We start from the raw sequence: 13660 nt of genomic DNA on the forward strand, positions 1-13660 counted from the left end.
ATTATGTCAGGCGATCCTGTTTAGTTATTCATCATATCTTTGAATTATGTTATGCTATGCTATCCAGTTTAGATAGATATCATATATGTGAAATTATGTCATGCTATCCGTTTTAGTTAAACAATATACATGTCAACTATTTCATGCCCTCTTTTTTCCACACTATCTATTGCATCTGTCTCTCATACAATGTATGTACATTCAACTATGTTCCCTGTTTATCAGCCATTTGAATTGGAGTGGGTGATGCCAGTATCTAGCGGAATAAAAACACGGTCTTCAAATAAAATAGTGCTACCTATTGGTGGAGATAGCACCCCGATTGTACATGCACAAGAACCAGCCCTACCACACATAACCCAAACTCTCCCAGATTGTACTCCTACTGCGATGGACAGAGGACCAGCTTCACCCAATCTAACCCCAACCCCAGCCGATAGTAACCCAGTTCCTGTTGACACAACACCATCTCAACCACAGAGCTACCAAATAACAACAGTTAGTAAGGCAGCTCCAGTGCCCAAAGGGCCAGTACTATCACGGCGAACCCCAACTCCACCAGTTAGTATGCCTATTCCTATGGAGGAAGCACAACCAGCCAGTCGTAGTTTAGCATCTATCACATTTGATGTTGTTAAATCGTATGTGCGTATCTTCCCATCTTGGAAATATTATACTGAAGATGAAGGAAAATGCCAGTTGCAGGTGTTTGCCCAGGAGTTATGTGTAAGTAATGTTATTCATGGCAATTACTTTGCTTTGTCCCATACATCCTACCTCCATGATGGTTATAATACAACAAATTTTCCCATTTTTCTCTATAGAGAAGAACCGATTTGGAAACTCAGGATGAGGTAACCTGTGCTAATACCTCTGCTATCTTCAAGAATGCTTGGTGGCAGTATCGGAATTACCTAAAGAAAACGTACTTCACCGGTGAAACTCATCAAATTCCCTTACGTTCTCCTGAGACACATTTACTGGACGATGACTGGGAACGCCTTGTTCTATACTGGTCCCGAACCAAGAATGTGGTAAGGTCTATGAGCTCATTTTCTATTTTTAAGTATTTTATTCTTGTGTCTTACTGTACTCTGTTCATGTAGAACAAGTGCCTAAACCTGAAGAACAATTGTTCTAATTTTAGATTCCATTGCTATCATAGTTCAAAAAAGCTCTAGGCGTTAATTGTGTGTTTTGCCACCGCCTTGCGCTTTACTGACCAAAGCGCATGCTTATGCGCAGTTATGCATAGATTATGCATAGTTATGCGCAATGCGTTTTGCCAACGCCTAGAGCCTAGGCGCGCTTAAGCGCTCGCTTAGGCGCGCCTTTTTTAACTATGATTGATTTGCTCTTGTATAACTGTATTTACACATACAAACTTATTCTTAAATTTAAGGATCCAATCGAAACTCCAATGGCATAGCAGGTATGTTCATGCATGTTTCTTTAACAGGTTTGCTCTTATCAATAGCTCTGTTGATTTAAGTTTCAATTGTGTATACAGTTGACTTTCATATAATCCACATTACTAGCATCACAACAGAGCCAATAGTGTTGTTGTACATGTAGACCCATGGTACCCATCTGAAATCTTGTTGTGCCATGTAGTTTCCCACGCTTTGTATTCTTTCACTGTTGCTTTGTCTTGAACTGATATGATTTGAACCGTGTCTCTATTTTGATTTGGCAAGACAATGCAATGACCATAGGACATAGATATATGTTTGTTTGATGCTTTTATTATGTACTAGTACTTGGCAATAGAAGACTTGGTAGTTTAATCCTGTCCACCTTACTAATGAACTAGTTCACCGAAATGAGTTTCATATACTAGTACATGCTAAACTTGTTATGTGTCTTCTTGTTTCTTCTTTTAGAATGCTGAAAGAATATTGGGGAAGAGTGCCTTATTAAGCAATGGTAAAGGAAGTAATGCAGATAAGGTTCAGGATAGTGACACATCCTTGTTGGTCTCCAACAAAGCTGATAAAACAGCTAAGGAAGACTATCTTGAAGACAGCGAGACAACCCCAAAGTCCTGTCTTGGTTTACTCTTCGAGTTACTGGCCAGTACCACATGCACAAGCTATTCAAACTCACTGTCTGAATCAGTTCGGTTTCTTGAGTCTCAACTACAAGCTGAAAGACATCGATCAGCTGTGCTCCGACAAGAAGCAGAAGGACTGCAGAAGTCCCTGGAGCATTCAGATGCATACTTTCTGGTGCAACAACAAGCGTTGGAGGATTTTAGCGCCAAACAGGACAAAGCTAATCAGCTTGCTAAGCTTATTGCCAGCATGGTGGATACCCAGGATAACGTTTCTTGAGCTCTTCTGATGTTGTTTCAGTTATGCTCTTGTTTTGCTGTCGCGTTTATTTGCACTGGTGGCCAATTTTGACGGCCAAGTGTATGTAATATGCTGCTTTGTTCCCTATATTTGCACTAGTGGCAAACTTTGATCCCCAGTGGATGTAATATGTGTAATAGCGGTAATAGGCTAGCCTTAATTGCTTGCTTATTTATTTCGTTATTGTCTTGTTTAGTTGTTTGCTTGTAGTCACTGCAGTTCTTTTTCTGTGTTTTTCTAGTGGCCACAATAGCCTATTTTTGGTAACTAGGCCAAAATAATCATGGCAACACACGGACTGTTGTAACCATGGGCCTCCTGCAGGCCATATGATCCATGGGCCTTCGTTTGGCCGTAGGACCATTGGCCTTCTATACGGGCCGTAGGATCCATCGGCCTTCTATACGGGCCTTAGGGATCAATGGGCCTTCTACGGGCCATAGGGTCCATGGGCCTTCTATGGGCCGTACTATCCATGGGCCTCATACGGGTCGTAGGATCCATGGGCCTTCTACGGGGCGTATCATCATTTCACCAATCATGGGTCGTACTATTCGTGGACCATAACGGGCTGTTAATAGGCCGTATTTGATAACTCTATGAAAACAGCCCAACGGGTTTTTCTGACATGAAAACGGCCCAACATATTAACGGTCCGCAAACGGGCCGACTGTAACGATAGGCTAAATTTGGCCCACAAGCAGAAAATGACAGTAACGGGCCATATGTAACCGAATGCTGCAAATGAGCCCAAGAATCAATGGGCCCTGAGAAGGCCGAAAGATAACTTGGGCTGGAAACGGCACAATGGAATAACGGGCCGTTAATGGGTATAAAGTGATACACTGTTCATTACGAGCCAGTTTCACCACGGGCCGTTAATGGGCCAGGAGTTACAAAGGTCCTCATATGGGCCGAAAGAAGTCATGGGCCACACAAGGGCCGGAAGTTAAAATGGACTGAATCATACTGCACGGCCCAGCTGATGCTATTGGGCCTAATTCAGACAGGGCGTAACGGGCCCTGGGTTAGCGGGCTGTAAATGGGATATATGTGAACAGGCCGTTAATAGGCTTTCCGTGGGCCGGCCCGCCACCTTTTGACCAAGTCAAACTGGCCGGCCTTTTCATAGGAATGGGCCTCTGTTGGGTCGTGCCACGTGTCGCCGTATCATAGGCGCCTTCGGTCCAATGAGCGGATGGCATCTGTCCCAACGGTGAGCCGACACGTGTTTCCTCCAGCCAATGATGATTTTACACGTGGAAAATCCCCATTGGTCGGGGCTGTTAACGGGTTATTGGATCCAAAACCCGACCCGATAGCTTAACGGCGTTCCGTTACGGTGGATGCCACGTGTCGGTCACCCTTGACGAAAGAAGTTCTGTGACGTGCGATTTATCGTCATGGAAGTGGACACTTCCGTGATGATAATTTTGGTAATGTCATGGAACACTTCTACGACAGCACAGGTATGACTATCTTGATTCTGTCATAAAATTGTCATGGATGCACATGCATGACAAAAACGCGACCTACTGTGACAAACACGTATCATCACGGAAGTGTATTCTTTTTGTAGTGTGTTGTGATGCCATGTTGTATTTGCACATATCGAGCATATTGTGTGTATGATTAATGAAATGCTTGGTATGTGTGGGATCCGACAACCTAGTTGTTTATTCTTGGTAGCCTCTCTTACTGGAAAACGTCTCCCAGTGCTTCCACTGAGCCATGGTAGCTTGCTACTGCTCCGGAACACTTAGGTTGGCTGGCATGTGTCCTTCTTTTTTCCTGTGTCTATCCCTTCGGGGAAATGTCACGCGTTGATCCTTTAAGTCCTAGTAGCTTTCTAGGACTTGGGTTTATACGTTGATGACCGACACGTTCATTGATGGGTCATGTATGCCTGTCCCTGTAAGTTAGCTCCACCTTGGGTTTACCACTAGTCATGTCGGCCCGGGTTCTTTGTCATATGGATGCTAGCGGCACTATCACATACATGAGCCAAATGGCGCAAACTGTCCCGGGCCAGGTAAGGTGGCACCCATGGGAATACTGTGCGTGAGGTCGCAAAGCAATATGATGTGTTACATGCTAGATCGATGTGACAGGATCAGGGTCCTAACAATGCCATAGAGCCTGTCACCCCCAAATACAATCCATGGTCAGCCTGTCCGATCACCTTCGATCGCAGGGACCACCCAACTAGTATCTGTCACGGGGGTTCGGCCGCCATAGTCCTTGATCTAATCATAAAAGGATACCACCTCCCTAGAGTCCTCATGGACGGAGGAAACAGTCTCAATTTGATTTATCAAGATACTATACGAAAGATGGGGACTGACCCATCATGAATCAAGCATAGTAACACTACCTTTAAACATGTGATACCTGGAGTGGAGGCCCGTTGCACGGGCTCAATCACACTGGATGTAGTATTTGGCTCCCCAGATAACTTTCGTAGTGAAGAGTTAATCTTCGACATCGTCTCATTCCGCAGTGGTTACCATGCACTGCTCGGACGAACTGCCTTCGCCCGCTTTAACGCAGTCCCGCATTATGCTTATTTGACGCTCAAAATGCCCGGACCTCGCGGCATTATTACAGTCAATGGCAATATGGAGCGCTCACTCCGTACTGAGGAACACACCGCGGCCCTTGCAGCCGAAGTGTATAGCGGCCTCATCAAGCCGAACAGTTCACAGGCCAATACAGCCAAGGACGAATTCAAGCGAGTCCTGTCCATGCACAAATCAGCGGATCCGGACATCGATTAATAGTTCGGCCTCCACCGATCGACCCATCAGGTGGCGGTTCAGGTACCGCGGGCACATAATTATGCACCAAAAATACCCTGGGCAACGCCGGAGGCACTCTGCGGAATAGGTCCATCCCACGGCTTGACCATGTATGGACCACATATCCCCTCTTACTTTTTCTTTCAACGTAGGTTCATCAAGAGCCCCACTTACTGGATGGTTGTCACAGGAGATCCTTTTAAGGCTAGTATGTCCCAGCCATCAAACACTCCTCTCAAAGGACTCACTACTAAGGAAGAAAGGCGTAGATGTGTGACAGGGCATCATTAAAGTTTCTTTTCACTACAAGAAATATATCAACTTGTGACCATCACTATTGGTCACTGAAAGGTCACTGTTTTTCATGGCGACCTTTTTGTGACCAAAAACAGAAGGTCAAAAGCTGGCAGTCGTAAGCTGAAATTAACGACCTTCTTCGGGATAAGGTCGTAGACATTTACGACAAAAACAAAAGGTTGTTGAACCCATGACCTTTTGTTTTGGTCACTGGCTGTTTGCCCAGGTCACGTCGGATCCGACGTGGCAATCTGACGTGACAAAATTGCGACCAACTGAAAAGGTCGTTACTTAGAATCAGCTCGGTCCATTTCGGTGCTTTAGATGGGCCGAGCCCATTAATTCAGCCTTTTTAATATATATTTTTCTGTTAATTTTCGCTAGCTACATGGTCCTGGCCCAGTAATTCGGCATTTTTAGTTTTTGAGATTCATGAAATTTTTTGGCCCTCGTCCTTTTTGCAGTTCATTTCTTTTTTTATAAGACTTTTTCCATTTCCTTTTTGAAATTGTTCGATGCTTGCTGGGATGTGGCCTTTTTCGTCCCAATTATTTGTCCAGTTTAGACAGCCTATTAATGTTGAAAATTATTTAGCCCAAGCCGAATTTAGCCCAATCGCACACATACATACAACATTATATCATTCAAATTAGGAAAAGCCCTGGTCAAATTCAAGTCAACCATCATATCACATCACATAACACATCTCTCAGGTTTACATAACACAAAAAAATCATCTCAGGAATACATTTTCTTACACAGAAATATAGCAGGAACAAAGGGAATATACAATAAGAAAATGATGGCACACCTGCTACTATCATAACAGTACAATGTACTTTTTTTACGGAACAGTACAATGGATTTCATGGATCTCTCTTATGAGACATGCTCCAGCTACCACAACTTGCCATCCTACAATGAGAGGTATATAAACAATGGACTTCATGAACATTAGAGGAGCAAACGCTCAATCAACACCAAGGGCTAGATAAAGCCTTAGCTGGCATGCATTCGAAATTTAGACAGAGGCAATCAATTACAGAAAGTAAATGAGGACCAAACTTTACAAATACAGTACCATAGGAAAAATCCATCAATCCACGAGGCAAAATATGAGTGAATCCAGAAAGAGACAGAAAGGAATACCTATTTTGATCCAAAGGGGCTCGTGAGCATGGCCATCTTCCGTAACAGGTTGGCCCTAACACACCCTGGATCAGACGCGTTGGGAGCTTGTAGCTTGTCCTGGTCATACTGCTATCCTAAGTAACAAGAAAAATCAAAGCAACAGTTTGGACTTGGTGTTAACTAACAGACATTGTAAATCAATAGCATATAAAGCACCAATTTTCTCGCATGCAAGGAGAAGAGGAGCAAAACAACAGAGAGGTGGGACATTTTTTGTACCTGGAGATGATATTCACAGCCAAGGAAGATACATGCAGCCAGCCTTGCATGTGTGCTTGCTTCAGCGGTGCATGCATCACCATAGCAGCCAAACAAGTAGGCATCATCAACATCTCCCCACCACTTCCCTGGCAATAGAGAAAGAGTCAAAACAAAACATATTAGACCATAATATGACACGTAAATCACAAAGTATATCCACAACACCATAAAATAGTCCCAGACCCTAGTGCTATTTGAGTATATCGCATGTAGTTTATTTTCATGAAGTGTTGTGTATGCAAGATAAATCCAGAAACAGGAGGGCGATGGCTTATCAACAAACTGAACTTAGAAATGGAACTTTGTAATGCTCAAGTTTCAGCTAATAGGGATTACATAATTTTACATCGGACAAATTCTTCTAGTTGCACTTATCACGGATAGAAGAGTTTATAGTGAATAAACATTTACAATCAAAGACATAGCCTGGAACATATTAATTTCGAGGTGCAGTTTGTATACAATCGGACATCTCAGGTTGTATACTACTCATGATAATTCCACTGATCTATGGAGTCAAGGGATGCAACTCAAGAAGGTATTTCTTCACTATTACAGAAATATATCATTGTTAATGTAAATGATCTGGAATACATATACGGATATTACCACAAACACCTATCAGGCAAAATCCCATCGCAAGTGAACTCGAACACGTGCTGGACACACCGAAAAGAAACACCTAGTCGTACAGCTTCGTGTACAAGTCACCCCGCCCAAAAGAAACACCCAGCCGCCGTAGGCCATGGTTAGACAGAAGCTAGCACAACATAATTAACAGCTAGCTAAAGCTTAATGCAAGATCATATTCATAGTTGGCTTGCATTAATACAGGAATCTACAATGTTGGATAAGGTGATAAAGAAAAACAGATATAGTAGAGTGAGAAACATATGCAGCACAATGATAAAACAGAACAATAGATTTAATGTGTATATATTCTGGTGACTCTCCCAATTGTTACATGATACACTCGTGTGTGTGTGTATTCTGATGAGCCAATACCATCTAGCCAACAACACGGACATAATACACATTCTGGACCTAAATCAACAAAAATTTTATTTTGTTTATGAAAAATGCTGCTGATAATATATGCCAACGGTGTCTTTACCTACAAATTAGGCAATCAACAGCTTAGGCTAAATGCTACTAAATATATTGTGGAGACGATGAATAAAATTTAGCCAATCAACAGCTTAGGCATGGGGTCCTGGTCGTCGATGGAGAACGTCTAATGCTCCAAATCAAACAAACTGATATGTTTAGCCAACGAAGAAGGGAAGTACTAACCAAATAGTGGCAATTTTAGGCGGTGAGCTACATGAGGTACAAACTGAGATGACATTCAATCATCCGGTAGCAAAACAAGCTTACTAGCTAGCTAGTACACTAGAATGTGACCATCCAACATGCACACATGCATCATGCAGGAACATATATGAACATTTTTTTGTAAGAGGGACATAAAGACCTTGTTTTGGAAGGACAAAAGAGCTCTTGAACGAGTTCTGGTCATCAGGTGCTTATTCACCATCAGGCTCATTTGCTGTTGCTCATCCTCCTACTCCATCTACATGAACAAGAGAAAGTTAGTTGTTTGCATGGCATTCACTTAATAAAAAAGTGGGTCAAGCTGAAAATCTGTATTACAGATAAGAGTCCTAGGTTATGTATGTACAAAGCAGAGTAGCAGCGAGGGTAAAATTCCATCAAGTTATGTTATCAATAACCTTGGCAGATGCAGATCCCCAATATTATGAAAAAACACCTCCAGGGTGGACTTGTCTGCAATTTGACATAAACTGGTACATATATTGGCCCAGAAAACACTACTCATCCAAGATGAGAACAGAACATATCTAAGCAAACTAGCAACAATGCACTATACACGTGTTTGCAGATTAATAAAAAAAGTATCACAGCCAATCATCCATTCCAGGGCAGTGCACTCTTAATACCCCTAGTACAATTAGCTAAATTGTGCACACAGTTGTGTTTATATTATGAGCAAGCATTGGTTCCAAATCAAGCACAAATGTACGCAGAACTGGAGGCCTGCCTTAAGAATCCCAACATTTTAAGTACAACACCGTTCGCCTCAAAACAGAAAAAGCACATGAAACCCCCCCACCACAAAACAATCTCAACGTCTTTAGGCAGCAACCAAATTACAGACCAGTTAATTTTTAGACCAGCAATCAAATTTTCTTCATCCAAATTCATGACATAGAGCAGAGTTGTGTAACATCTAGCTAACCAGTGGAACTCATGTAGTATTGTTTCTGTTCATTCAGTTAACAATGGCAGAGTAATTTCAGGCAACCTTGAGTACCAAATGACACTATCTCTTAACATTTATCTAATACCAGTTAACATATTCATGCAACTGTAACATGAACACAGAGCTACTAAACAGGCATGGAATGGGAGAGGCGGGCAGCGCCAGTTGGGGTTGATCCACCACACCTCACCACCTTGGGGTGCAGTCGTTGCTGACGTCATTGATGGGGAGGCAGGCAGTGCCAGTTGGCATGGTCGTCGATGACGAGGCAGGCAGCGGCCGTTGGCATCGATAGTAGTCAACCCGGCATCCCGGTGCTCGAGTGACGACGGATCTAGGAGGGAGAACAGACGTGGTGAGTAAGAGAGCGGAGATTCAGGATTATCCAAATGAGGAGAAGTGGAGGGACTCACTTGAGTCCTTTTTATGGCAGGGGAAAAGATAGCAGTCGACGGGGAGATTCGGCTTTGATTTGGAGGCGCGTCGGTGCGTCGGCAGCGAGCAAAAGGACCAGCAGCTAATCAGTTCATTCTTTGGGAAGGAAGAACAAACCCCCACCTCGTCTCCTCCTAGGAGCGGACACATAGCGGAGGGGCGGTCGAGAACCAGTGGCCTACGGGTGAGCGTGGATCACGGGAGGAGGGTGGTGGATGGAGCCACCAGGAAAGGGGGTGGGAAAGGAGCAGAGGGGCGGTGACGATAGGCGACGGGGAGCATGCGCAGAGAGGGGCAGGGGAGAGGAATGGAGTGGGGAGTGTGGGAGAGCGTGAAGACCTTGGCCGCAGGAGGCCGGTGAAGCAGCGACGGCTAGATCGACTGCTAGGGGATGGGGGAGGCGGCAGCGCTTGATAGGGGATGTGGGAGGAGGGGCGACAGAGGAGGGATCTGGATCGGGGAAGAGGGAGGCTGTAGCACCTAGATCGGGGATCGGGGAAGAGGGAGGCGGCGGAGGAGGGATCTGGATCTGGATGGGGGAGGAGGGGTAGCGACCTAGGGTTTCTCGTGAAGGAAGGGGATCGAGGGAGGAGAGGCGCTGGATCCATAGGAGGTGGACGGCTTAGATCGACTATAGTGGGGTGATCCGTGGGCTGCGTCCTGATTCGTTCAAAATATGAGCTATTAAAAATTACTATATTTCTTAGTGCTAAAAACAAGCAGGGTGTGAAGCAGCTACCATAAATATTTTGCAAAATGGCATCACCAAAATTTTCAATTAAGTTAGACCATATTTTTATGGATGATCACCAATTTGATTGCATTTCCGATCTCTCAACCTACAAGCGGTTTTGACCGCATTTTGAAACAGGAATAATAGATTCAATAAAACTTAAAAAACTATTTTAATCAGAGAAACACCAAAAGAGTTTTTTTTTCATGCCCGGCTAAGGAAGTTTTCATTTTCTTTGGACGAAAAAAAATCAGCTTTCCATTTTCTGAATGGCCAAAATGAGTTTTTGTGAAGGTCCTGCCATAGATTTGTTGTAAAATTGGACAAAATCAATTTTCTAAAATATTAGGCCATATTTAATGTACAATTGACCAAATGGTTGGGTGTAAAAAGATTTCATCCACATCTTGTGAAAAAGACAAGTTTTTGCTGATTCATCTAGAAGTGGGTCAAATTTGAACTGAGGATGCCTCATAGTTTGCTCTTTATTTTTTTTCAAAAATTATTTATAAGTACATAAGTATCTATTTCATCATAGAAACACAAAAAAAATTCCGAGATTCAACCACTAGCTAGGAACGGTCATGCCCGCGGTTTTGAAAAATTCAAAAAAAATCAAAAAAATAGGAAAACCTCTGCGTTGTATCATTATATGTGACCAAGTTGCTACAAAAAAAATAAACTTGTAATACAACAATTATTTAAAAAAAAGTGTTCTAAAAAATGAGCTATCATGATTGAAGATTCATGGTTTTCAAGGAAAATGAACAATCTTATGGCCACATTCATGGCATAGTTTGTTCAAATGATCTAACATTGTTCACAAGGGTGCATCTTGGGATGGCAAATAATGTTTCCTAATGGAGTTTTCATTTTCTTTGGACGGAAAATCAATTTTCCATTTTTCGAGTGCCCAAAATGAGTTTTTTTGTGAAGGACCTACCATATATTTGTTGCAAATTTGGACCAAATCAATTTTATAAACTACTAGGCCATATTTAATGCTCAATTGACAAAATGGTTGGGTTTCAAAAGTTTTGATCCACCTCTGGTGAAAAAGACAAATATTCGTCGATTTAGTAGGAAGCGGGTACAATTTGAACTGCAGCTACCTCATACTTTGCTCTTTATTTTTTCCAAAAATCATTTCTAGGTATAAAAATATCTATTTAATCAGAGAAACACCAAAAAAATTCCAAGATTCAACCACTAGCTAGGAACGGTCATTCCCACCGTTTTGACCGCATTCTGAAATGGGCATAAAAAATTTTAAAAAATTGAAAAATTGAAAAACCTTCGCATTGTGTCATTATATGTGACCAAGTTACCAGGAAAAATAATAAACTTGTAATACGGCAATTCTTTTTAAAAAGTGTTCTCAGAAACAATCTATCATGTGTGAAGATTCATGACTTTCAAGCCAAATGATCAACCTTATGGCCACATGCATGGCATAGTTTGTTCAAATGATCTCATAATGTGCACAAGGGTGCATATTGGAATGGCAAACAATGTTGCCTAATGGAGTTTTCATTTTCTTTGGACGAAAAATAAATTGTCCATTTTTCGAGTGCCCAAGATGATTTTTTTGTAAAGGACCTACCATATATTTGTTGCAAATTTGACCAAATCAATTTTATAAAATACTAGGCCATATTTAATGCACAATTGACAAAATGTTTGGGTTTCAAAAGTTTTGATCCACCTCTGGTGAAAAAGACAAATCTTTGTCGATTCAGTAGGAAGCGGGTAAAATTTGAACTGCAGCTGCCTCATAGTTTGCTCTTTATTTTTTCCAAAAATCATTTCTAGGTACAAAAGTATCTATTTAATCATAAATACATGGTTTGGTGGCGATACGTCGAGGTTTGGACAGTGTCCGAGGGCCCCAACTCCAAAGCACGTAAACTCGCATGCCCGTCGCGTGGTCACCGCGTGACGTTGGCGTTGACATGCGTTCTGGGAGGCATAGGCTTGTCTAGTGGGTTGGGCACTCCCCAGGTAGGTGCTAGGAAGAAAATGACAACAGAAGAATCTCACGAGGCGATCAAACTATGCTCAAACATGAATTAGCAGCCAAGTGTTTGATTCGTGATACGGGAAATGCACATGGCCAATGGACGTGGGTTTTGGCTGAGGATGATCATCTACTAAGAAGACTATCTTCACAAATTTTCAGCTCAAAAGGAGGATCCTAGGTGGTACTTGCTTTGCAAAGTACCACATTGGACAGAAATATGAATGTTGAAGTTGGGCTCAGAATAATGAATAGATTGAGATGGAATTTGGTGGAGGATGGTTATTTGGGCATTGGAAAGAACTGTAGAAAATGGATACCATTTGGACATGCCAAAGTGGTACTTCCTTCACAATGCTCTTCTCTAGATAGAAACTTGGGAAAATTAGTGAGAGAAATTGGATAAATGAAATGAGCTCAAATTTGGTGTAGATAAGTTACATAGGTATGGTCATGCCTTGGTAGATTTTCAGATCATTTGGGTAAGCCTAGCTAGTACTTACTTCACAAAGCTTCTCTCTAGCTAGGAAGATTTACCGGGAAAATGGAGCTGGATTATCTTGTGGCAATGATTTGGGTATGGAAGAGTGCCCAAAAAGTTTGAGGGTAATAGGAGGGGTCTAGATAACACTTGCTTTGCAATGTGCCAATCTGGCCATAAAATAAAAACTGAACCTAGGCTCACATAGATGATTAGACTGAGCTGCAATTTGGAGGAGGATGATAATTTGGGCATATGAAGGAGTTGTATAAATTCCATGTCATTTGGATATATAAAAATGGTACTTCCTTCACAATGCTTCTAGGTGGACAAAAACTTTGGAAATTTGCCGAGGAAGATTTACTGGGCAAATGAAGCTGAATTTTGTCATGAGGCAATGATTTGGATTGGAAAGATTGCCCAAAAATTTTGAGGGCAATCAAGAATATATAAGTAGCACTTCCTTCACACAGTGCTGTTATGAACAGAATAGGAAAATGAATATTGTTGAATTATCTTTAAACTAGGCAAGGACGTTTTTTTACATATTTGACGAAGATATGACCCAAAGAAATTATGAGATTTTTTGGGAATTTTGGGGATGACAGAAATATAGGTTGCTTCACAACCTAGGGAAAAAAATGACACATGGACATGACACATAGGCAAAACTGATGAGGTGACGCCTAGTCATAGAAACCCACCACAATTTTCAAGGTTATGACCATCTATATTGGTCGTGATCAGCTAGAAATAAGGCAGCGGACCAGTGCTATCTGCTTTATGACCATTTCGTGTAAGGAAATTAT

This window comes from Triticum dicoccoides, chromosome 7B (assembly GCF_002162155.2).
Source record: "Triticum dicoccoides isolate Atlit2015 ecotype Zavitan chromosome 7B, WEW_v2.0, whole genome shotgun sequence".
Taxonomy (NCBI): domain Eukaryota; kingdom Viridiplantae; phylum Streptophyta; class Magnoliopsida; order Poales; family Poaceae; genus Triticum; species Triticum dicoccoides.